This window comes from Nicotiana tabacum, chromosome 10 (genome assembly GCF_000715075.1).
Source record: "Nicotiana tabacum cultivar K326 chromosome 10, ASM71507v2, whole genome shotgun sequence".
NCBI classification, from domain to species: Eukaryota; Viridiplantae; Streptophyta; class Magnoliopsida; order Solanales; family Solanaceae; genus Nicotiana; species Nicotiana tabacum.
Window position 1 is genome coordinate 17734191 of NC_134089.1, and position 24925 is coordinate 17759115.

Consider the following 24925-nt stretch of genomic DNA (forward strand, 5'->3'; position numbering starts at 1 on the left):
GAAAAATATGATGCTCAGCCCAAAATATCATTTAAGATGTCAAAATAGAGTAAATATGGCTGATTTATGAAAATAGTAGAATACATCATGACTGAGTACAAATATGAAGTCAAAAGAGTGAGGAATAGTAGTAAAAATCCCCTAAGGGTCCAAAACAGTTGGCACGAGGCCTAAATATGGTATTCAGCCTAAATCATGATGATAGCTAACATTTTTCAATTAATTACGCGGTTAAATAGTCATACGGAGCAGACTAAGTCACAATTCCCAATGGTGCACGATCCCACACTCGTCATCTAATGTGTGCGTCACCTCAAAGTAGCACAACGATGTGAAATCCGGAGTTTCATACCCTCAGGACAACATTTACAATCATTATTTATCTCTAACCGGTCCAAACTCTAGCCCGCGATGCCTTTTCCTCTCGAATTGGACTCCGGATGCCCTAAGTCTATCCAAAAACTGATTTATGCCATCAAAATATGCTAAGGGAACAAAGCCCACTCGAAAATAACCAATTTACAACACAAATACCGAAATTAACCAAACCCGACCCCACGAGTTCAGACGAAATTTACATCAATGGAATCCTTATTCCCCCACGAGTTCATTCATATCAAAAGTACCCAAATCCGCCCACAAATGACCCCTAAAATCCCTAATCAAAGGTCTCCAATCTCAAGCCTAGTTTCTTTAATGTTTACCCACAAATTTTCATAAATTCCAAGCCCAATCAATGAAATAACACCATCAGAACGAGTTTTTATGTTCAAAAATCTTACCTTAATGAAGTTCCCTTGGATTCCCTCTTCAAAATCCCTAAAAAAGCTCCAAAATCGATTTAAAAATGGTGAAGAAAGGCTGAAAATCGCGAAGGAGGGTTTATATACTTTGTGACCCAGGCTTCTCGCACCTGCAGTCCCTATACCGCACCTGCGGTACCACATCTGCAGCCAAAGCACCGCATTTGCAATTTTCCCTTAAAATCTCAATTCCGCACATGCGATTAAACACCCGCACCTGCGCCATCGCATGTGCGCTCGAATAGCCGCTTTTTTGGTTCCAGCTCCCATGGCCAATTTCCGTATCTGCGACCCTCTGGGCCCTTTTGCGATCCCGCACATGCGGTCCCCAAGCCACATGTGCGGTTATGACAGACTTCAGCAGCTTCAGCTGCAACTCTCCAACTCCAACTTTCTGTCAACTATCCGAAATCACCCCGAGGCCCCCGGGACCTCAACCAAAAGCACAAACAATTCATATACCACTAAACAAACTTACACCAATCTCCAAAATACCTCAAACAACATCGAATCAACCAAATAACATCGGATTCAAGCCTAAGATTTCAAAAAATTTCTGAATTCCGCTTTTGCTCATCCTGCACATTTATTTAAGGTGATTGATTAAAAGACTGTGATTTACTTTGACTCCAGAGAGAAACACTCATTTTCACAAAATTTTAAAACAAAACTTTCTTGCGAATACAGCCTTTAGCACCTCAAGATAATGATAAGAAGAACAATTTTTAGGGCTGTTTTTGTTAGTCAACCAATTTTTTTTAAAAACCCAAAGTGGCTATTCTTGCAAAAATGACCTTCCGGCGCCTTTTAGGCATTTTTGGCTATTTTGAACAAGAACGGCGCCACCTAATTACTTATGACAAAACAATGACACTTCATATTTTTTTTAGGTTATTTTTGCAAAAATAGTTGGGCCCGATATAGGTTGCCTACGTATCCCACATCCGGTGAGAATCAAACTTGCGTAATTCGGCCGATTTTGACACAACAAAAAACACAAACTTTTAAAATAGCTTTTTTTCTTCTTTTTTTTTAGAAAATTCAGCAGAGTTTTGGGGTATTTTGGACACCAAGTTTTTCCACAGGCAGGTAATTTACTCTCTCTCTCTCTCTCTCTCTCTCTCTCTCTCCTCCATTTGGTTTTTCTCAATTTTTCCCTTATTCTAGAAGCCGGTCAACATGCAGTCCGAATCAAATAAGCAAGCAAAATGCATCAGGATGGTCTTTTAATTTCAGGTGTACCTGTCATAGACGGACCCAAGCCCTGTGTTGAGTCCTCAAAGTCAAAATGCACATGATGCAAACAAGCGTTCCTACTAGGGATCCGACATGAGGCTATGTTATACTAGATTTGAAAACTTGGGTTTATTGTTCTAGACCTGGCTTACCCGAGCGGACAGCTCGAGCCGAGGGGGGCAGCGTACCGGGAATATAGAAGTTTCACCGGCTTTGCAACTTGTCTGAACCTCGTTCTAAAATTGGAATGACTATAACAGAAGAGAAGTCACACGAAGTGCACACTTCCCAGATGATTTAGAAGACTCAGAGAGAGGAGGGTTTCGTAACAATTTATATACAGTTCAACAATATCAAAGCGGTAAAAAGCAATATTTAGCACATTAGGCTCAAACATGTGAATAAAACCAGATAATAAATAAAGACAAATATAACAGTTATTCCAAGCTCGAATTCTTGAACCCTGAACCAGAGATTCTGGGTTCTTGTCCCCAGTAGAGTTGCCAGAGCTGTTACACCTCCTTTTTCCTACACCTGAAAGGTATAAGGGAGTTTTTTCCAACTAAAAGTGACAATAGAAACAGGATTTATTTATTTAAAGTTCAAAGTCGCCACTTGGGATAATTTATGGTGTCCCAAGTCACTGGCTCAAATCCCCGATCGAGGAAAGATTGACTCTGTTTTATAGTCTGCGAACACAGAAATTCGGGTAAGGAATTCTGTTAACTCGGGAGAAGGTGTTAGGCATTCACGGGTTCCGTGGTTCTAGCACGCTCGCTCATCTATTATTATTGTTTTATTATCTAATTTTAATACATGTTTTAGCCTATGGTAGATTTTAATTTATTAACCGCTTTTGATCATTTTTAAGAAGATTCAATGCTATTTAAAACACGCCTTGGACCACGCCACATGAAATGCACCCGCGGTCCGCGACACATTTTATCCAACATTGTCGAGATTCGGATTTGGGTCACATGAAATGCACACCCGAGTTTAAGGAAGTTAGTTTAAATTACGCGCCTAATGGCACACCTCGAATTCTAAAGGGTTAAAGTTAATTACTTGAAGGCCGCGAGTTGTCTAATTTTGTTTATGGCATAACTCAAGTCTAAATTTAGAAAAAAAGGCTGATTAATTAATTAGAAGACTAAGGGAATTTGCATCTTTTATTTCAAAGCTAATGTTCATTGAGCTTAATACTTAATGGGATGATATTAAATTGAAACTGATCATTTGGTTATTTGGGGAGGTTAGGACCAGCAACATGCCTTGTAGCCTCAAGCAGGCCAGGCCCAATTGGTCAAACGATATGTGAAAGAGACATGCCAAGGGAGACGGCAATAGAGCATGCCCAAAGGCCCATTTCGACAGGTTATTGCTGGACGCCCACGTTAAACCAAAATTGGGACAAACAATAGATGCGTGGCTTCAACTATAAACATTCATGGCTAATCATAATTTTAATCAATAGCTACGATTGAACAAGACACAAAACTAAATTAAAATCCTTTATCAAAAGTACCCAAACCTCCTACAAGCAGAATATTACGAGAATACATAACTAGAATAAACCAAATTATGCAGGTTCCACAATCAATCTCAAACTTGTTTTAGAAGAGCAATTTCGTAGATGAAAAGAAACAACCCTAACAACTACATATTTAACCATTTGCACAATTTTTAAAGAACAAAATGATTCAGACCACTAACATGTTCAATAATAGCTAAACCTACTAACATGCTCAAGGAAATATACAGGTCACATGCATCTGCAAATCAAAGCCCTTATTTATTCAAATGGAACCTCTATAAATAGGCATATAATAGTAGAATTCTTTAAACATTTGAACTAGGTATCAAAAGTGCCATAATAACTCCCATACTTGTCTAGCTATTAAAACCTACTCTAAACATCAATAACATAAGAAAGTCTCATAGGAATGTCCATTGCTAGCTCAAAACAATTCAAATCCAACCTAACAAAAGACATGCTATTCATCTAAACTGGTACCTACTGCAAATACCCAATTAGTCCACATAAGAACAGAATTTCGAACAATTTAACACACCAACAACCTAAACTAGAGTGCATATCCAGATTTACAAACTAGATTCAAGCCAAATCATGACTAGACAAATGAACATACTCAAAGAAACTAAAATAACACAAGATTGCAAACATGAAATATCATTAATTAGACATCAAGGGTCTTGAATTGCATCTCAGTTACAAGGCTTCACATTTTGCACTTCATAGGCTAAGGAGATCCAAGAAATACCTGGTAAAATTAGAGCAAGAAAAAAGTGAGAAGATCAGCAGTAGGAGAAGATGCACTTCAGCAGATCAACAACAGCAAATCCAGCTTGCTTAAACCATTTCGATCCCAGAATGAGTCAAAATTACTTCAAACTTTTAAAAACCCAAAGAATGACACACGAAGCTTCAATGAAACAGTGTTTTGTGGTGTTTTTTTTTTTTGTATTTTTCTTCTGATTCTTCAGACCTTTTCAGTATTTAGTATTTTCCCTCAACCATTTCTGATTTCCCAAATCTGATCCCCTTGAAAATTCAGGAAATGGGGCTTTTATAGAGGAGGGGGGGTTAGGGCAGCAATAAAGATTTTTTTAATTATCATTTACCCCTTCCCCAAAATCCCTTTATTCAGTTTAGACCTCAATTTAAATCAGTTTTTGCAAGCCAATCCCTTCCCCCACTTTCCTAGAAGCTTCCCAATACAGTTACAAAAGATTCCCCTGCCCAATTTCCCTAAACTACCCCTTAATCAGCTATTATTTACCTTCAAAAACCAAAACAGATGTGGGTTAATGTTGACCCAAGGTCGAATTAACCCAAGACCCATCCCAAACCCATGAGTCTGAATACTATAGCCCAAACGTGAATTTTCAAACTCTGAACTTAGTCGGAACTTTTAAACGAGCTAACCTTTGAATTTTCAGAAGAAAAAGATTTCAATAGAGATGCTCGAAAACAGTAGTTTAAAGCAGTTAAACCAACTAATTAATCAAATTATGTCAAGACCTTGATACACTAAATCCTATTTCATTGAACGCTAAAATAAACCCAAATAAAGAGGAGGAAGACTCAGAATCATGACCTTAAAACATTAAAAATAACAAAAAGAGAAGAAACAGAAGGAGACGAGTTCAAGAACAAAACAGAAGACAGAGACGAAGGAGAAAGAACAAAAAATACCTCGATGGCCACACGGATAGGGCTTGATAAACCTCAGGTGACTTTGATTTGACTTGAAACTATTATTAACCGTATGTTCTCTTTGAGAACAAACGATTTGGCGGAGATTTGGGGAGAAGTGGTGGTGGATTAGGACTCAGGGAGGGGTAATGGTTGCATGGCTGAATTTCGGCGGTGGTTTGAGGTTGGTCTAAGGCGCCGCCGCCGGCGAGTGGAAAAGGTGGCAAATTCGGGTTCTTGATATGAGGGAGATGAAGTGAAGGGTGTTTGGGAACTGACCGGTCTTTGGGGAATTTAGACAGTGTTATACAAATTTGATGAAGCCCCCTTAGCCGTTAGATGAGAGGATATGAAAGGCTCAGATCGATTTAACACCAATGGACTCAAAATGACATAGTATCGCCCCCATACTATGTCGTTTCAAAGGTCTTGATGACTAACCACTTAGACCGGGTAAAACAACGGATTTTGGGCCAATTCAACGGGTTAATGGACGGGTTTCAGTGGAAAAGTGTTTGGGCCTGGGGAAAATTCAATTGATGAGCCCAAAACTTAAATTCTCTTGTTTTAAAACCTTTTCTCTTTTTCAAATTCAAATTTCTTTTCTTTTCAAAATTAGAAATAAAACCTAAATTAATTATTAAAACTAATATTATCCTACCAAATTAAACTAATTAAACTCTAAAAAATAATTACCACAACTAATTAAATACCAAATTAAAATAAAACTACCAAAATTCAAAGCTAAGAATTAAAAAATGCAAAATAAGTTATTTTTTGTGGTTTTTCTATTTTTGTAAAACACTAATTACTAATTAATCTAAAAAATGTAAAATTAAATCCTAAATGCAAATGCAAAGTATTTTTGTATTTTTTATGAATTAGAATAGAACTAAACATGCACACAAAAAAATGCTAACAATCAGGGAAATTCTACAATAATTCCTAAAATAACCAAAAATTAAAGAAAAAATCTAATTTTGGGAATTTTGTAGGAGTAATTCATGTGGGGGTAAAAATCATGTGCTCACAGCTGCCCCTCTTTGCTCAGAGATACGAAGGATTTTCGGGCAAAGATGAAATGAGCAATTATGAGGGATTTTTGCCCATTTGACACTCTAGGGGAAGCGATTTTGAAAAAGCCTGACCGAACCTTGCTTTAAAGAATGCCTACATATCTTTGGCTATAAAGGAATCAGGTCAGTGTAGTTCTAGAAGTTTCGGTAGCTGGGACTACCATGAAGCTGTGATTTCACTATTATTGTTGCTGCTATAGCTTACTGAACTCCTTATTACACCAAGACAAAATAAAAGGAGCTAGACTAAACTATGATCTATGAATTACAAAAATCCTATCTATACTTCTTCAAACTTGATCTTGCAATTTCCGCTGCTATGTTGACTTGTACTCTCCAGGTGAGATTCCTTTGTTGTTATCTTGAATTGTATTCTGAGGTGCTTTCCCTTTGTTTTTCAGGCGGGCACCTGATTGCTGAACTTGAATTGTCTTCCTTCGAACATTACTGCTTTCCCTTTGTTCTTCCAGGTGGTCTCTTGATTACCAACACTTGAATTGTTGCTTCCCTTCGTTCTCCAGGCGGGCTCCTGATTACCAACACTTGAATTGTTGCTTCCCTTTGTTCTTCAGGCGGGCTCCTAATTACCAACACTTGAATTGCTTCTTCCCTTCGTTCTCCAGGCGGGCTCCTAATTACCAACACTCGAATTATTGCTTCCCTTCGTTCTTCAAGTGGGCTCCTGATTACCAACACTTGAATTGCTTCCCTTCGTTCTCCAGATGGGCTCCTGATTACCAACACTTGAATTGCTTCTTCCCTTCGTTCTCCAGGCGGGCTCCTGATTACCACCACTCAAATTGCTGCTTCCCTTCGTTCTCCAGGCGGGCTCCTAATTACCAACACTTGAACCGTTTCCCTTCATTCTCTAGGTGGGCTCCTACTTGAATTGCTTCCCTTTGTTCTCCAGGTGGGCTCCTGATTTCCAACCTTTGAACTGCTTTTTATCCTTAAAACTCGTGTTGTTCTCCCTTGCTCTCCAGATGGGTGCCTAATTTTAACAAAATAGACAAAACAAAGAAAATTTTCTATCCCAGTTTGGTAGCTGGGCGCATCTGTGAGTGTTAGTTGAATCATGTTACCAAATATCTCTAAGAATTTGAAAGCTAAATCCCATTATCCAGGAGGGTTCTGAAAACTCCTAGTTAAATGACAGTTTTAAAGCTGAATTATGTTTCTTAAAGGTATGACTTTCGCTAAATCTCGTTATCTATGAAGGTCTTAAAACTAAATTTCATTATCCAGGAGGGTCCTGAAAATCAAGATCAAGGCTTATCTTAAGAGTGGCAACATTAAGGCTAAATTATACTTCCCTATAGCAGAACTTACGCCAAATCTTGTTATCTAATGAAGGTCTTAGAGCTAAGTCTCATTATTCAGGAGGGTCCTGGAAACTTCGAATTAAATCATATCCTAAGAATGAAAACTTTGAAGCCAACTTATATTCCTTTGGGGTACACTTATGCTAGATCTTGTTACTCATGAATGTTTTAGATTTTAAACTAGGTCCCATTGTCTAGGAGGGTCCTGAGAATTTATGGTCAAACCTGTCTGGTGCTTGCTTTTCCTTATGGAGGATTTCTCCGAAACAAACGAAATTTTCTGCCCCTATTTCAAATCAAATAAAATTCTTATCAGTTTAAAATGTGGTGGTTAGTTTGTGGCATTCTTACTGAAGGTGGCTCTCCCCTTGCCGTGCTTTACTTTGACTGGCTGCTTGAACTGGCCAAGAATTGTTTGACTTTCTAACTGACCCTCAACCGCAGGACCCTGGCTTACCCGAGTGCTTTGTACCCAAACCGTCATTTTACATTTTTGACCCTTCTATCTGAACCTTTGCATCTCCCATGATATTACTAAACCTTTCCGCCGATGGAACTTTCACTGACACTTTATGTCCCATTTTACGTCATACTATCTCCAGTATGTTTTGGCCGCACTGTGCTTTGTGCAATTTGGAAGTTGGTAGTGAGCTTTGAAATCCTTTCTTGTTTACTTAAACAAAACTGGCATTGGAAATATCTTAGAGAAATAAACCCAAAAGAAATGAAATGCAATGACTTTGAGAGTTAGGAATAAGGAAGAAAAATTCAAAACTGGATGACTGTTTGAAAAAAGAAAGAGACTTATCTGAGTGGAGCAGCCGGTACCAATGATCATGACATGCATTTCGGATTAATCAACCTAGTCTATCCAACCAATCAACTTTTAGTTGTCATAGCCTGCGGTGCCTTGAAGGGTTTTCACTGACAAACCTCTCTCATTTGTTCATCTCTCAACTCAATTTCACCTTATGGTGCCTGTGAGGGTTTTCACCAATAAGACTCTCTCATTTTTTATTTCTCTCAGCTTTCGTCGTCTTACGATGCCCATGAGGGTTTTCACCAATAAGACTCTCTCATTTTTTCATTTTTCTTGCTTAGACCAGAGTGTTGCCCCTGATATGAATCACCTTTACTTGCTCGACTCGGCATCTCTCGAAGACTGATCGAAAGGTCTTTCTTTGGACCGTAATGTGGGCTTTTGGATGGGGTTAGAAGGAAAGGATATCAAAAGGCTCAAAACAACTCAAATGGGTTCAAAAATTACAACTTTTGGAATCAGATTTCTTATAACAACCACAACTTCTGCCCCAGTTTCTTTGTTTGGGGACTTTTTGAATTTTATTTTGATAAGACCGAACCGTGAGGCTGCCTATGTATCCTTAAAAGGAATTAGGTGGAACGTAGTTCATGTCATAGGAATTACTTTGTTGTTGTGATTTTTCTCTTTCTTTTCTTTCTCTCTTTCTCCTTTCTTTTCTTTTCTTCCTCTTTTTTTTCTTTTCCTCTTTTTCTTTTTTTCCACTCTTTTTCATTCTTTTCTTTCTCTTTTTCTATTATCTTTTCTCTCTTTTCCTTCTCTTTTTCTCTTATCTTTTTTTTTCCTTTTCCTTTACTTAGCTTGTGCGTTCACGTTTCTGAATTTTGTTACTGATTCCAAAATAGGGGTATGAAAGAAAATAAATAGAGCTCAAAGGGGTAACAAAGGATAAAGTGTTTAGATAGCAGAACAAAATGCATTTGTCATTCTAATCTTCAAAATATGCCAAGTACAAACAAACACAATTTAAACCAAAGAAATCATACATAATATCTTTTGACTGCATCAGAATCGATAGCCAAATCTACACATTTGCCTTCTATATCTGTTAAATACAAAGCACCATTGGACAACACTCTCGTTACGATGAACGACCACTGCCAATTTGGGGCGAACTTGCCTTTTGTTTCAGCCTGATGTGGAAGGATACATTTCAATACTTGCTGACCCACTTCAAATTTCCGGCGACGCACCTTCTTGTTGTATGCTCTTGCCATTCTTATTTGATACAACTGGCCATGACACACTGCTGCCAATCTCTTCTCATCAATCAAACTTAATTGCTCTAAACAGGCCTTGACCCACTCATCATCATCAATCTCGGCTTCAGCAACAATCTGGAGAGATGGTATTTCAACTTTCGCGGGTATCACTGCTTCTGTGCCATATACCAACAAATAAGGAGTTGCACCTACTGAGGTGCGAACGGTAGTGCGATAACCCAACAACGCAAAGGGCAACTTTTCATGCCATTGCCTGGAACCTTCCACCATTTTTCAGAGTATCTTCTTTATGTTCTTGTTAGCTGCCTCAACTGCTCCATTCGCCTTGGGGCGGTATGGGGTGGAATTGTGATGCGTAATCTTAAACTGTTGACATACCTCTTTCATCAAATGACTGTTGAGATTAGCACCATTATCTGTGATGATCACCTTTGAGATCCCGAACCGACAAATGATATTTGAGTGAACAAAATCGACCACTACTTTCTTGGTCACAGACTTGAAAGTTTTAGCTTCAACCCACTTGGTAAAATGATCAATGGCCACCAGAATGAACCCGTGACCATTAGACGTTACTGGCTCAATTGGTCCAATGACATCCATGCCCCAAGCGACAAAGGGCCATGGTGCGGACATTGTGTGCAATTCAGATGGCGGAGAATGAATCAAATCTCTATGCACTTGACATTGATGACACTTGCGCACAAAACTGATACAATATCTCTCCATGGTGAGCCAATAATAACCCGCTCGAAGAATTTTCTTTGCCAGAACATACCCACTAATATGCGGTCCGCAGACTCCAGAGTGTACTTCAGTCATGATAGTCGTGGCCTGTCTAGCATCTATGCATATTAACAACCCAAGATCTGGAGTTCTTTTGTACAAAACTCCTCCACTGAAGAAAAATCCACTTGCCAAATGACGAATTGTTCTTTTTTTATTACCCGTGGCTTGTATTGGATACACCCCCATCCTAATATACTCCCTGATATCATGGAACCACGGCTCACCATCAAGTTCTTCTTCTACCATATTACAGTAAGCATACTGATCGCGGACCTGAATATGCAAAGGGTCAGCATAATCTTTGTTCGGATGGTCCAACATTGATGCTAAAGTAGATAAAGCATCGACAACCTCATTATAGATCCTTGGAATATGCCTAAACTCTACTGATCAAAATCGTTGACAAAGATCATGCAAACATTGTCGATACGGTATAAGCTTTAAATCTCGTGTTTCCCATTCTCCTTGAATCTGGTGCACCAGAAGGTCCGAGTCTCCCAAGACCGAGACTTCCTGGACACCCATGTCTACAGCTAACCTCAAACCCAAAATGCATGCCTCATACTCAACCATATTGTTGGTACAATAGAAATGAAGTTGAGCCATAACATGGTAGTGATGCCCTGTTTCAGAAATAAGTACAACTCCTATCCCAACGCCCTTCATGTTAGCAACCCCATCAAAGAAAAGTTTCCAACCTGGCTTTTCAACCTGTTCCAACTCGTCAATGTGCATCACCTCTTCATTAGGGAAGTAAGTCTTCAAAGGTTCATATTCTTCATCCACCGTGTTCTCGGCCAAATGATCGACCAATGTTTGGCCTTTTATCGCAGTCCGAGTCACATAGACGATGTCAAATTCTGTGAGCAAGATCTGCCACTTTGCGAGCCTCCCTATGGGCATAGGCTTCTAAAAGATATACTTTAATGGATCCAAACAAGAAATGAGGTAAGTAGTGTAAGATGACAGATAATGCTTCAACTTTTGTGCTACCCAAGTTAGGGCGCAACATGTCCTTTCGAGGTGAGTGTACTTAACCTCATAAGATGTGAACTTCTTACTGAGATAATTGATAGCTTGCTCCTTCCTGCCAGTGATGTCATGCTGACCCAACACACAACCAAATGAATTATCCAGTACTGTCAAGTAAAGAATCAAAGGTCTCCCTGGTTCCGATGGGACCAACACAGGTGGGTTTGACAAGTACCCCTTTATCTTATCGAATGCTTCCTGACACTCATCAATCCACTTGACGTGCAACATCCTTCTTCAACAACTTAAAGATAGGCTCACAAGTTGTCGTGAGCTGAGCAATAAACTTGCTGATGTAGTTTAGCCTCCCTAACAGACTCATCACCTCAGTTTTGTTCCTTGGAGGTGGAAATTCTTGGATAGATTTGATCTTTGACGGGTCCAATTCAATACCTCGATGGCTGACTATGAATCCCAGCAGTTTTCCAGATGGAACACCAAATGTGCACTTTGCCGAATTTAGCTTAAGATTCTACCTGCAGAGCCTTTGGAAGAACTTTCTCAAATCTCTGACTTGGTCAGACTGCTTCCTAGACTTTATGATCACATTATCCATATAAACCTCGATTTTCTTGTGTATCATGTCGTGGAATATGGTCGTAATTTCCCTCATGTAAGTCGCCCCAGCATTTTTCAAACCGAACGGCATTACCCGGTAGCAATAAGTTCCCCTCGGTGTGATGAATGTCGTCTTTTCTGCATCTTCCTCATCCATTAAGATCTGATGATAGCCTGCATAGCAATCCACAAAAGATCCAATCTCATGCTTGGCACAATTATCAATCAAAATATGGATATTTGGCAGTGGGAAGTTGTCCTTTGGACTTGCCTTGTTGAGATCACGGTAATCAACACACACTCTGGTCTTACCATCCTTCTTTGGCACCGGCACAACATTGGCTAACCAAGTGGGATACCGTGTGACTCGAATGACCTTTGCATCAAACTGCTTTGTGATCTCTTCTTTAATCTTCACACTCATGTTAGTTTTAAACTTTCTCAACTTCTGCTTGACGGGAGGGAATACCGGGTTTGTGGGAAATTTGTGAACCACCAAGTCAGTGCTTAGACTTGGCATGTTGTCATATGACCATGGAAAAATATTAGTGTATTCAAATAAATCTTTAATGATCTCCTCTCTGATTTGCGGCTCAAGATGGATACTTATCTTAGTTTCTCTGACATTATCTAGGTCCCCTAAATTGATTGTTTCTCTATCATTCAGGTTAGACTTGGGGTTTTCTTCAAAATGGCTTAATTCTTTACTAATCTCTTCAAAGGCCTCATCCTCATCATATTCTGATTCATCATCACACTCTATTTCTTGAATTATTATTTCAGAATTAGATTGACTTTTAAGATTGGGCCGAAGATTCCTCATGCATGTCATGTCATTAAAACCAGCATAAAAAGAACTGTACAAGGAAGAAAAGAAAAACAAAATAAAACTATCAGGAATGATGAAAAAGGGAAATTGCATTTCATTGAAAATTAAACATAACAAGGTTTATACATCCAAATGGATAGAACATAGAATCTGAATTACAACCCTGGAATAATCCAGATAAACTGAAGGAAAATCGAAGCAAACTACCAAAACTCCTTCCGGGTAGGGAGAGGAGTAGCCTCCTAATTGTTAAGCTTTGCACTCGGCCCGACAAACTGCACATCTGCTTTGCTAGAACCTTCTCCAACTTCCACCATGTTCACATCGTCGAACAACCTTTCGAACCTTTCAATTAACTCTTCATCAACGTCAAACACAGAATTGGGAATTGTTGTCATTGGGTATTTTCTAGCACCGGTCTTGACAAACGACCTGGAGAGACGTGGGATAGGCTTTGGATGTGCCCACGCCCTCTGTTTCAACTTTCTAGCCCTTTTCATGTCTGCAGCTGTGGGTTTGAATCCCAAACCAAATGTACCCAAGTTTTTAGGGAGAGACACCGGTTGTATGATACCTTGCAGTGATGCACCCAGACTTTTTCCAGGTACAAAGCCATTTTCAGCATTTCAAAGGCCACTATGACTGATGCGGCGGTTACCTTTGGAATTGGAATGCATTTCCCTTCTGGAATTTTCTCGACCGAAACTGTTTCAAAAACCTGATAGACCCAAGGCCCTTTGTCATCTTCAACCTTAATGAATGGGACAACGGCATCACTGTGAGCGCACAAATTATCCTCGCCATGCACGACGATCTCTTGTCTATCCCATTCGAACTTGACCATCTGGTGCAGAGTGGACGGGACTGCTTTGGCAACATGAATCCAAGGTAGACCTAACAGCAGATTGTAGGAGACGGCTACGTCCAGCACCTAAAACTCCATGGTGAATTCAACCGGTCTTATTGTCAACTCAAGCACTATATCACTAACTGAATCTTTCCCTCTACCGCCAAATCCCCGAACGCAGATATTGTTCTTGTGAATCCTCTCATCATCCACTTTCAACTTGTTTAGAGTAGAGAGAGGGCAATTGTTTGCACTGGAACTATTGTCAACTAAGACCCTAGTAACCACGGAATCTTCACATTTCACTGTAAGATAGAGAGCTCTGTTGTGCTCAGTACCTTCCACAAGCAACTCATCATCAGAGAAAGTGACCCTGTTCACCTCAAATATCTTGTTGGCGATCTTTTCCAGATGGTTCACTTAGATTTTTTCGGGAACGTGAGCCTCATTTAGAATTTTCATCAAGGCCCGACGGTGCTCGTCTGAGTGGATTAACAATGACAACAGGGAAATCTGAGCAAGCATCTTTCTCAACTGTTCCACGATGGAATAGTCTTGCACCTTCATTTTTCTCAGAAACTCCTCTGGCTCTTCTTCAATTACAGCTTTCTTCACTAGAACTGGGTTATCTTTGGAGGTTTTAGCTTTTCTTAACTCTTCCAGGGCAAAGCATCTCCCCGAACGAGTTAACCCATGGGCCTCATTGACTTCTTCTTTCACTTCATTTCCCTTGTAGGTCACTATCACCCATTCATAGTTCCACAGGATAGCCTTGTTGTTGACTATCGGCAACTGGGTTACTGGCTTGATGATGACAGGATCCATACGGCCACCCTCTACAATTATGACAGGCTTATTTGCCACTCCTGGCACAACTACTTTTAACTTTTCTTGTTTTGCTGCAACATTACTTGGGGTTCTTTTCTCGGCCACCACAGATGGTTCACTGATTGTCCTGCTCACCTTGTTCACTGATCCTTCGACAGTTGATTTTTTAACTGGCTTGACCTCACTGGACCGAATCATCATGATGGTCTGTGAAGGCTTCTTGCGCTCCCCTCCCTTATGTACTATCTATATCATGTTTGTTTTCTGATATGTTGGCAATGGGTTCTGGTTGATGTTGGGTGCCTCTGGAGTTTGGACTTCAATCCGTTTTGTATCAATGAGCTCCTAGATAGCATTTTTTAAGTGCCAGCACTTCTCCGTATCATGCCCCAGAGTACCAGAACAATATTCGTAGCTTACAGAGTAATCAAAATTCTTTGGAGGAGGGTTTGGCAATTTCGACTCAATTGGCCTCAGCATATCCAATTGCCTCAGCCTGTGGAACAAACTAGTATAGGACTCTCCCAATGGGGTGAATGTTTTCTTCTATTGCAGCCTCTTATTCTTAAATGCTTGATTGGGCCGGAAACCCGAGCCAGCGGGGTTTCGGTAGGCTCGTAGGGGTGGGTAGGCATTTTGTGGAGTTGGGTAGGGGTTTTGTGGGGCTGGCGCATGCCATTGTGCGTGGGCAGGAGGTTGAGTGTATGTTTAGGTGTGGTGGACGAAAAAATGGGGTCTGGTGATGGGAAGTAATGCTGGGATGGATTATACGAGGTTTGGGTGTAGGTTTTGTGGTGGGGTCGAGGTTGAGTATAATGGTGTGACGGGCCGTTGGGTCCAAACTATGATCCTGAATCAATTGTTGCCACATCTTTTTTCTTCTTCTTTCCGATTACTCCCCTAGTACTGTTTTGAATGGCTTGGGTAGTTGCCTTAATAGCCAAGTAACTCAGGATTTTGTTTGACTTAAGCCCTTCTTCTACCATGCCACCCATCTTCACTACCTCGTTGAAGGGCTTGCCTATGACTGATACCATATGGTCGTAGTAAGTGGGCTCCAGGGCCTGCAGAAAGTAATCCACCATTTTGCTCTCTTTCATCGGAGGGTCAACCCTTGCTGCTTGTTTTCTCCAATGAAAACCATACTCCCTGAAACTTTCACTAGGCTTCTTCTCAATCTTAGTCAGAGACAAACGATCTGGAACAATCTCGAGGTTGTATTGGAAATGACAAGCGAATTCTTGGGCCAAATCATCCCATGTATACCATCTGCTATGATCCCGATGAGTGTACCACTCCAACGCCGCACCGCTTAGACTCAGACTAAATAAGTCCATCAACAGCTCTTCTTTCCCACCGGCTCCTCTCATTTTACTGTAGAATCCCCTCAAATGGGCCACCGGGTCTCCTTGCTCGTCATACAGATCAAATTTGGGCATCTTGAATCCCACTGGCAGTTGAACATCGGGAAATAGACACATATCCTTGTAAGCCACGCTCACCTAGCCTCCCAATCCCTATATGTTTCTAAATGACTGTTCCAAGCTTTTAACCTTCTTGAACATCTCCTCCTGTTCTGGATTTTTAGGTGGCTTCTCAGTTTCAACAGGGAGGTCGAAATGATGAGGGTAGGAGTAACGTTCTAGGGCCTTGAAAGTGGGCTCCAGGGGATAGTATTGGTTATCTTGGGTCTGGAATAAAGGCTCACTGGAAGATCGGTGAAGTGTGGCGGGTGGGGGAGCCACGAAAACAGGGGTGGCTGGTGGAGGAGGGTATGGAACTGGTTTGGGTGGTGGGGCTTGTGGTATTTGGGAAGTTGTGTCATGTTAGTGGTGGTAAATGGGAAATCCTGGAGATGAATCAACAGTGGGAGGTTCCTGGGATTGAGCCAACGGCGGGACGAGAGAAAGGTTGGCGGGGTAGGATGGTAGTGGATACCCTTCCACCCACGCCTGGTACATCTTTGCCATATGTTGTTTCAGCTTATACACTTCCTCTTTCAGATTAACATTAGACTCTTCCCCCCTCTCTCGACGGATCAATAACACTTGCATCGAGTTCTTGGTGAGTCATGATCAACTTGTTTTCGGACCTGGTGTTGTACGGATGAGTTACCAGAATGACAAACAAACTAACCACCTGCCTGTACGGGTTTTCAACAACAAACTTATTAGTGATTAGAGTTTAACAGATAGGCAACTGCATATTAGGGATGCAATGCACCTAAACAGTTAACCATTTCTATTATGCATTTGATCGGTTGCTTGCGTCATCCCGGCTTTCCTTCATTTCCATTTTGCAACTTCTCTTTTTATTAATTTCCATTTTCTCTCTTTTTTTCCTCTTTTTTTTCTTTTTCTTTTTTCGTTTTTGGTTATGATCAAATCCTATGGAGATTGCCCACGTATCATGACCCCACATGAATCAAACCAAGCATAGTTCCGGGGGATAAGAGTAAAAATAAATAACAAAACATTTTGGGGATTTTCAAATTTTTCATAAAATAAAAACGTTTTGATTGCAACGACTCATCCTACCAATTTTAATCATAAAAACTAACAGACTCGGAAAAAAGGGAACTAATAGACTCTAACAGAAAAACGAAAATACAGACTCGAAAACAAACTAACAGACTCCAACAAAAAGACGAAAATACAGACTCGAATAAAAATCATGAATACATCAACACCTCAACTGCTCCAAGGGCCCGCGGGACATCAGCTGATCTCGCCACGGGCCTATGCGCCAAATCCCCTTGGAGATGATAGAGATCTTCCATTATCTGGCGGACAAAGGTCATTACAGTGGCAAAGAACATGGATCTGGTCATGTCCTCACACTTACTACATTTCATTGTGATGTAGTCGGGTATCCTTCTGACCCTTTCTCTTATGACACCCTTTTCTTGCAACAAACGCCCAATCTGCTGGGCCCTAGCTTCTAAAATTTGTTCAACTGTATGGTTTTATTCTTGAAGTTGTTGCAGATCTTTTTCTACCTGTGACAGCGCTGCATAACAAAGTTCTCTTTCTGCTTTGAAATCTTTTGCCTGCTTGATCATTTTGTTCTCAAGGACGGTGATCTTTTTCTTCAACCCCACAATCGCATTGTCATATTTCTCTTTTAACTGTTTAACCAAGCGCGCTCGTTCCTCCGCATTTTAGCCAATTTTGTCCGAGCCCTTGCTAATTCACCCTCTGCCTTGTTCAGATTAAAACCATACTCATTCACCTTCCGCCTAAGGTTATGTATAAGCTTTCCATCTTTTGCACTTCTGGCGGGGTTTCCGGCTGCTGTTGTCATTTCCCGAATTTGAGCTCGAAGGGCGTCATTTTCTTTAGATAGCTTTTTCTTCTCACCCTCATCCGCAGCGGCTTGCAAACCATTCTCAAATTGAAGATCCTTGACTTGCTTTTCCAGCTTGCTTATGGTATCCCTATACTCATTTTCTTTGGCTAACCAATCCCATTTCACCTGCGCTCCATCGGTGAATTGTTGGACATGGGGCCTTTTTGGGGGCGTTCGGACTCCAGATGGGTTTGGGACCTTTTACCGTACCAAGCTGTGTAACTAGGCTCCAACTCGCCTCTGGATAGATCTCGTACCTGGGTCTTTGGCTTTAAAAACCTACATTGATGCCAAATCCGCCGCACCCTTTCTTCTGGAAAAGCGGCTTTTGGTTCCAACTCAATGACTTGCTGACTCAAGTCCTCATCATGTGGGATGGTCTGGTATCTGCCTAACTGACGTATAATTCTGTGCGGGGCATAAGGCTGGATGCTCCGGAGGCCCATCAGTAGAAGAAAACACACCTCTACCGACATATAAATGACTTCACTAACCGAGAGCCACCCGAATGTCCATTCAATCTTGTTTGCAGTCAAGGAGCTTAAGTGTGCATACCATGATTCCGTACCGTCCGGGAACTCATAACCCTCCACCCGTTTTTCATGTTTTTCAATGCATTCAAGACCGGTCATGCCACAATTCATGTATCCCGAACGGTGGCAAAGGTGTTCCTCCATCCAGAGTTGTAAAAGCATATTGCATCCTTCAAAAAACTTTCCCCCTTCTCGGCAAACGAATAGGGCTCGGTAAATTTCCGCCAAGATCATTAGTACAATGGTACAGTTTGCCTTCTTAGTCATGAAGTCGGCTACCCCATCGCTATGTTCCCATCTTTTCTGGGACAAACCAAAACACCCAGGAACGCCACTATAAAAGCTAATCCTCGCCGAGCTTCCCACTTATCTTTGTTTCCCGCATGAATAAGACTGGTATCTGGTGTCTCAAAACCTCGGGGATTCCTGTAACGTCGGTACAGGAAGTAAAAGGTACAGAATTCTTTGGCCAAATTTCCGTACAGAATCCCGACTGATGCTTAACAGGTCCAAAATTTTGTGCCGAGTTACTGTTTTAGGTGCCACAGGGTATTGATTTCTAAGTTTCCCATTAAAACTAGCGTAGCCCGCTATCTCCTCAAGCGTAGGAGTTAGCTCAAAATCAGCAAAGTGGAACACATTATGTGTTGGGTCCCAGAATGGTATCAAGGCCTCAATTATATCCTTCCTCGGCTTAATCTTCAGAAGCCCAACAAGACCACCCAAAGCTTTTGTCACAATTTTTCTGTTGTCCTCCCCCAAATCACGCCACCACATATGTATCTCTAACGGGATTTCCTCGCGGACTGAGAAAGGTTTATTTTGAATTGTGCTCGTCCTGCACATTTATTTAAGATGATTGATTAAAAGACTGTGATTTACTTTGACTACAGAGAAAAACACTCATTTTCAAATAATTTTAAAACAAAACATTCTTGCGAATACAGCCCTTTAGCACCTCAAGATAATGATAAGAAGAACAATTTTTAGGGCTGTTTTTGTTAGTCAACCAAATTTTTAAAAAAAAAAAACCAAAGTGGCTATTCTTGTAAAAACGGCCTTCCGGCGCCTTTTGGGGCATTTTTGGTTATTTTGGACAAGAACGGTGCCACCTAATTACTTATGACAAAACAATGACACTTCATATTTTTTTTAGGTTATTTTTGCAAAAGTAGTTGGGCCCGATGTGGATTGCCTACGTATCCCACATCCGGTGTGAATCAAACTTGCGTAGTTCGGCCGATTTTGACACAACAGAAAACAAAAACTTTTGAAATTGCTTTTTTTTCTTTTTTTTTTTTAGAAAATTCAGCAGAATTTCGGGGTATTTTGGACACCAAGTTTTTCCACAGGCGGGTAATTTACTCTCTCTCTCCTCCATTTGGTTTTTCTCAATTTTTCCCTTATTCTAGAAGCTGGTCAACATGCAGTCCGAATCAAATAAATGCGCAAGTAGTAAGCAAAATGCATCAGGATGGTCTTTTAATTTCAGGTGTACCTGTCCTTGACGGACCCAACCCCTGTGTTGAGTCCCCAAAGTCAAAAGGCACATGATGCAAACAAGCGTTCCTACTAGGGATCCGGCATGAGGCTATGTTATACTAGATTTGAAAATCTGAGTTTATTGTTCTAGACCTGGCTTACCCTAGCAGACAGCTCGATCCGAGGTGAGGCAGCGTACCGGGAATACAGAAGTTTCACCGGCTTTGCAACTTGTCTGAACCTCGTTCTAAAATTGGAATGACTCTAACAGAAGAGAAGTCACACGAAGTGCACATTTCTCAGATGATTTAGAAGACTCAAAAATAGGAGGTTTTCATAATAATTTATATACAGTTCAACAATATCAAAGCGGTAAAAAACAACATTTAGCACATTAGGTTCAAACATGTGAATAAAACCAGAAAATAAATAAAGCCAAATATAAGAGCTATTCCAAGCTCGAATTCTTGAACCCAGAATCAGAGATTCTGGGTTCTTGTCCCCAGCAGAGTCGCCAGAGCTGTCACACCTCCTTTTTTCTACACCCCGAAAGGTATAAGGGAGTTTTTTCCAACTTAAAGTAACAATCGAAATGGGATTTATTTATTTAAAGTTTAGAGTCGCCACTTGGGATAATTTATGGTGTCCCAAGTCACCGGTTCAAATCCCGAATCGAAGAAACATTGACTATGTTTTATAGTCCGCGAACACAGAAATTCGGGTAAGGAATTCTGTTAACCCGGGAGAAAGTGTTAGGCATTTCCGGGTTCCGTGGTTCTAGCACGGTCACTCAACTATTATTATTGGCTTATTATTTAATTTTAACACATGTTAGATTTTAATTTATTAACCGCTTTTGATCATTTTTAAGAAGATTCAACGCTATTTAAAATACTCCTTGGACCACGCCACATGAAATACACCCGCGGTCCGCGACACAATTTATCCAACATTGTCGAGATTCGGATTTGGGTCACATGAAATGCACACCCGAGTTTAAGGAAGTTAATTTAAATTACGCGCCTAAAGCAACTACGCACTTTCACGTTTGCGAGGGCCATGAAAAATTCGCTAATGGCACACCTTGAATTCTAAAGGGTTAAAGTTAATTACTCGAAGGCCACAGGTTGTCTAATTTTTTCATGGCATACCTCAAGTCTAAATTCAGAAAAAAGGCTGATTAATTAATTAGAAGACTAAGGGAATTTGCATCTTTTATTTCAAAGCTAATGTTCATTGATCTTAATACTTAAGGGGCTGATATTAAATTGAAACAGATCATTTGGTTATTTGGGGAGGTTAAAACCAGCAAAAGGCCTTGTAGCCTCAGGCAGGCCAGGCCCAATTGGTCAAACAATATGTGAAAGGGCTCAGAAACATACCAAGGGAGACGACAATAGAACAGGCCCAAAGGCCCATTTCGACAGATTATTGCTGAACGCCCACGTTAAACAAAATTGGGACAAACAATAGATGAGTGGCTTCAGCTATAAACATTCATGGCTAATCATAATTTTAATCAATAGCTACGATTGAACAAGACACAAAACTAAATTAAAATCCTTTATCAAAAGTACCAAAACCTCCTACAAGCAGAATATTACGAGAATACATAACTAGAATAAACCAAATTATGCAGGTTCCACAATCAATCTCAAACTTGTTTTAGAAGAGCAATTTCGTAGATGAAAAGAAACAACCCTAACAACTACATATTTAACCATTTGCACAATTTTTAAAGAACAAAATGATTCAGACCACTAACATGTTCAATAATAGCTAAACCTACTAACATGCTCAAGGAAATATACAGGTCACATGCATCTGCAAATCAAAGCCCTTATTTATTCAAATGGAACCTCTATAAATAGGCATATAATAGTAGAATTCTTTAAACATTTGAACTTGGTATCAAAAGTGCCATAATAACTCCCATACTTGTCTGGCTATTAAAACCAACTTTAAACATCAATAACATGAGAAAGACTCATAGGAATGTCCATTGCTAACTCAAAAAAATTCAAATCCAACCTAACAAAAGACATGCTATTCATCTAAACTGGTACCTACTGCAAATACCCAATTAGTCCACATAAGAACAGAATTTTGAACAATTTAACACACCAGTAACCTAAACTAGAGTGCATGTCCAGATTTACAAACTAGATTCAAGCCAAATCATGACTAGACAAATGAACATACTCAAAGAAACTAAAATAACACAAGATTACAAACATGAAATATCATTAATTAGACATCAAGGGTCTTGAATTGCATCTCAGTTACAAGGCTTCACATTTTGCACTTCATAGGCTAAGGAGATCCAACAAATACCTGGTAAAATTAGAGCAAAAGAAAAGAGAGAAGATCAGCAGCAGAAGAAGATGCACTTCAGCAGATCAACAACAGCAAATTCAGCTTGCTTAAACTATTTCGATCTCAGAATGAATCAAAATTACTTCAAACTTTTAAAAACTCAAAGAATGACACACGAAGCTTCAATGAAATAATGTTTTGTCGTATTTTTTTTTGTATTTTTCTTCTGATTCTTCAGACCTTTTCAGTGTTTAGTATTTTCCCTCAGCCGTTTCTGATTTCCCAAATCTGATCCCCTTGAAAATTCAGGAAATGGGGCTTTTATAAAGAGGGGTTAGGCAACAGTAAAGATTTTGTTAATTATCATTTACCCCTTCCCCAAAATCCCTTTATTCAGTTCAGACCTCAATTTAAATCAGTTTTGCCAAGCCAATCCCTTCCCCCACTTTCCTAGAAGCTTCCCAATGCAATTACAAATTATTCCCCTGCCCAATTTCCCTAAACTACCCCTTAATCAGCTATTATTTACCTTCAGAAACCAAAACAGATGTGGGTTAATGTTGACCCAAGGTCGAATTAACCCAAGACCCAACCCAAACCCATGAGTCTAAATACTATATCCCAAATATGAATTTTCAAACTCTAAACTCAGTCGGAACTTTTAAACGAGCAAACCTTTGAATTTTCAGAAGAAAAAGATTTCAATAGAGATGCTCGGAAACAGTAGTTTAAAGCAGTTAAACCAACTAATTAATCAAATTATGCCAAGACCTTGATACACTAAATCCTATTTCATTGAACGCCAAAATAAACCCAAATAAAGAGGAGGAAGACTCAGAATTATGACCTTAAAACATTAAAAAGAACGAAAAGAGAAGAAATAGAAGGAGACGAGTTCAAGAACAAAACAGAAGACGGATACGAAGGAGAAAGAACAAAAAATACCTCGATGGCCACACGGACAGAGCTTGATAAACCTCAGGCGACTTCGATTTGACTCGAAACTGATATTAACCGCATGTTCTCTTTGAGAACAAATGAACAATACTCGTTTCAAGCCCAATCGTTCATAGGAACTTAAGGACTTGAAAGATTTCTTTCCTTCGATTTTTAGATTCAAAACTGGTCCAATTTGGCGAGGATTTAGGGAGAAGTGGTGGTGTATTAGGACTCAGGGAGAGGTGATGGTTGCATGGCTGGATTTTGGCGGTGGTTTGAGGCTGGTCTGAGGCAGCGGCGCCGATGAGTGAAAGGGCGGCGGATTAGGGTTCTTAAGATGAGGGAGATGAAGTGAAGGGTGTTTGGGAACTGACTAGTCTTTGGGGAATTTGGACAGTGCTATACAAATTTGATGAAGCCCCCTTAGCCGTTGGATGAGAGGATATGAAGGGCTCAGATCGATTTAACACTAATGAACTCAAACGACGTAGTATCGCCCACATACTACATCGTTTCAAAGGTCTTGATGACTGACCACTTGGATCGGGTAAAATAGCGGATTTTGGGCCAATTCGACGGATTAATGGACGGGTTTTAGTGGAAAAGTGTTGGGGCCTGGGGGAAAATTCAATTGATGAGCCCAAAACTTAAATTCTCTTGTTTTAAAACCTTTTCTCTTTTTCAAATTAAAATTTCTTTTCTTTTCAAAATTAGAAATAAAACCTAAATTAATTATTAAAACTAATATTATCCTACCAAATTAAACTAATTAAACTCTAAAAATAATTACCACAACTAATTAAATACCAAATTAAAAGAAAACTACCAAAATTCAAAGCTAAGAATTAAAAAATGCAAAATAAGCTATTTTTTGTGGTTTTTCTATTTTTGTAAAACTCTAATTACTAATTAATCTAAAAAAATATATAAAATTAAATCCTAAATGCAAATGCAAAGTATTTTTGTATTTTTTATGAATTAGAATAGAACTAAACATGCACACAAAAAAATGCTAACAATCAGAGAAATTGTACAATAATTCCTAAAATAACCAAAAATTAAAGAAAAAAGTCTAATTTTGGGAATTCTGTAGGAGTAATTCATGTGGGGCAAAAATTACGTGCTCACAGTACACACAGGAATGAAGTGCACGGACTTGGCTAGCCAATCCACAATCACCCAAATAGCATTGAACTTCTTCAAAGTCCGTGGGAGCCCAACTACAAAGTCCATGGTGATCCGCTCCCACCTCTACTCTTGAATATCCATATGCTGAAGCAAGTCACCCGGTCTCTGATGCTCATATTTCACTTGCTGACAATTGAGACACCAAGTTATAAATCCCACAATATCCTTCTTCATTCTGCTCCACCAATAATGCTATCTTAGATCCTGATACATCTTCGTGGCACCCGGATGAATAGAATACCGCGAGCTATGAGCCTCCTCTAGAATCAACTCCCGAAGCTCATCCACATTGGGCACACATATCCGGCCCTGCATCGTCAATGCCCCATCATCACCAATAGTCACATCTCTGGCATCGTCGTGCTGAACTCTGTCCTTAAGGACAAGCAAATGAGGATCATCATACTGGCGCTCTCTGATGCGATCAAATAAGGAAGACCGAGACATCACACAAGCCAATACTCGACTGGGCTCCGAAATATCCAACCTTAAGAACTGATTGGCCAAGGCCTGAACATCATCTACAAGAGGTCTCTCCC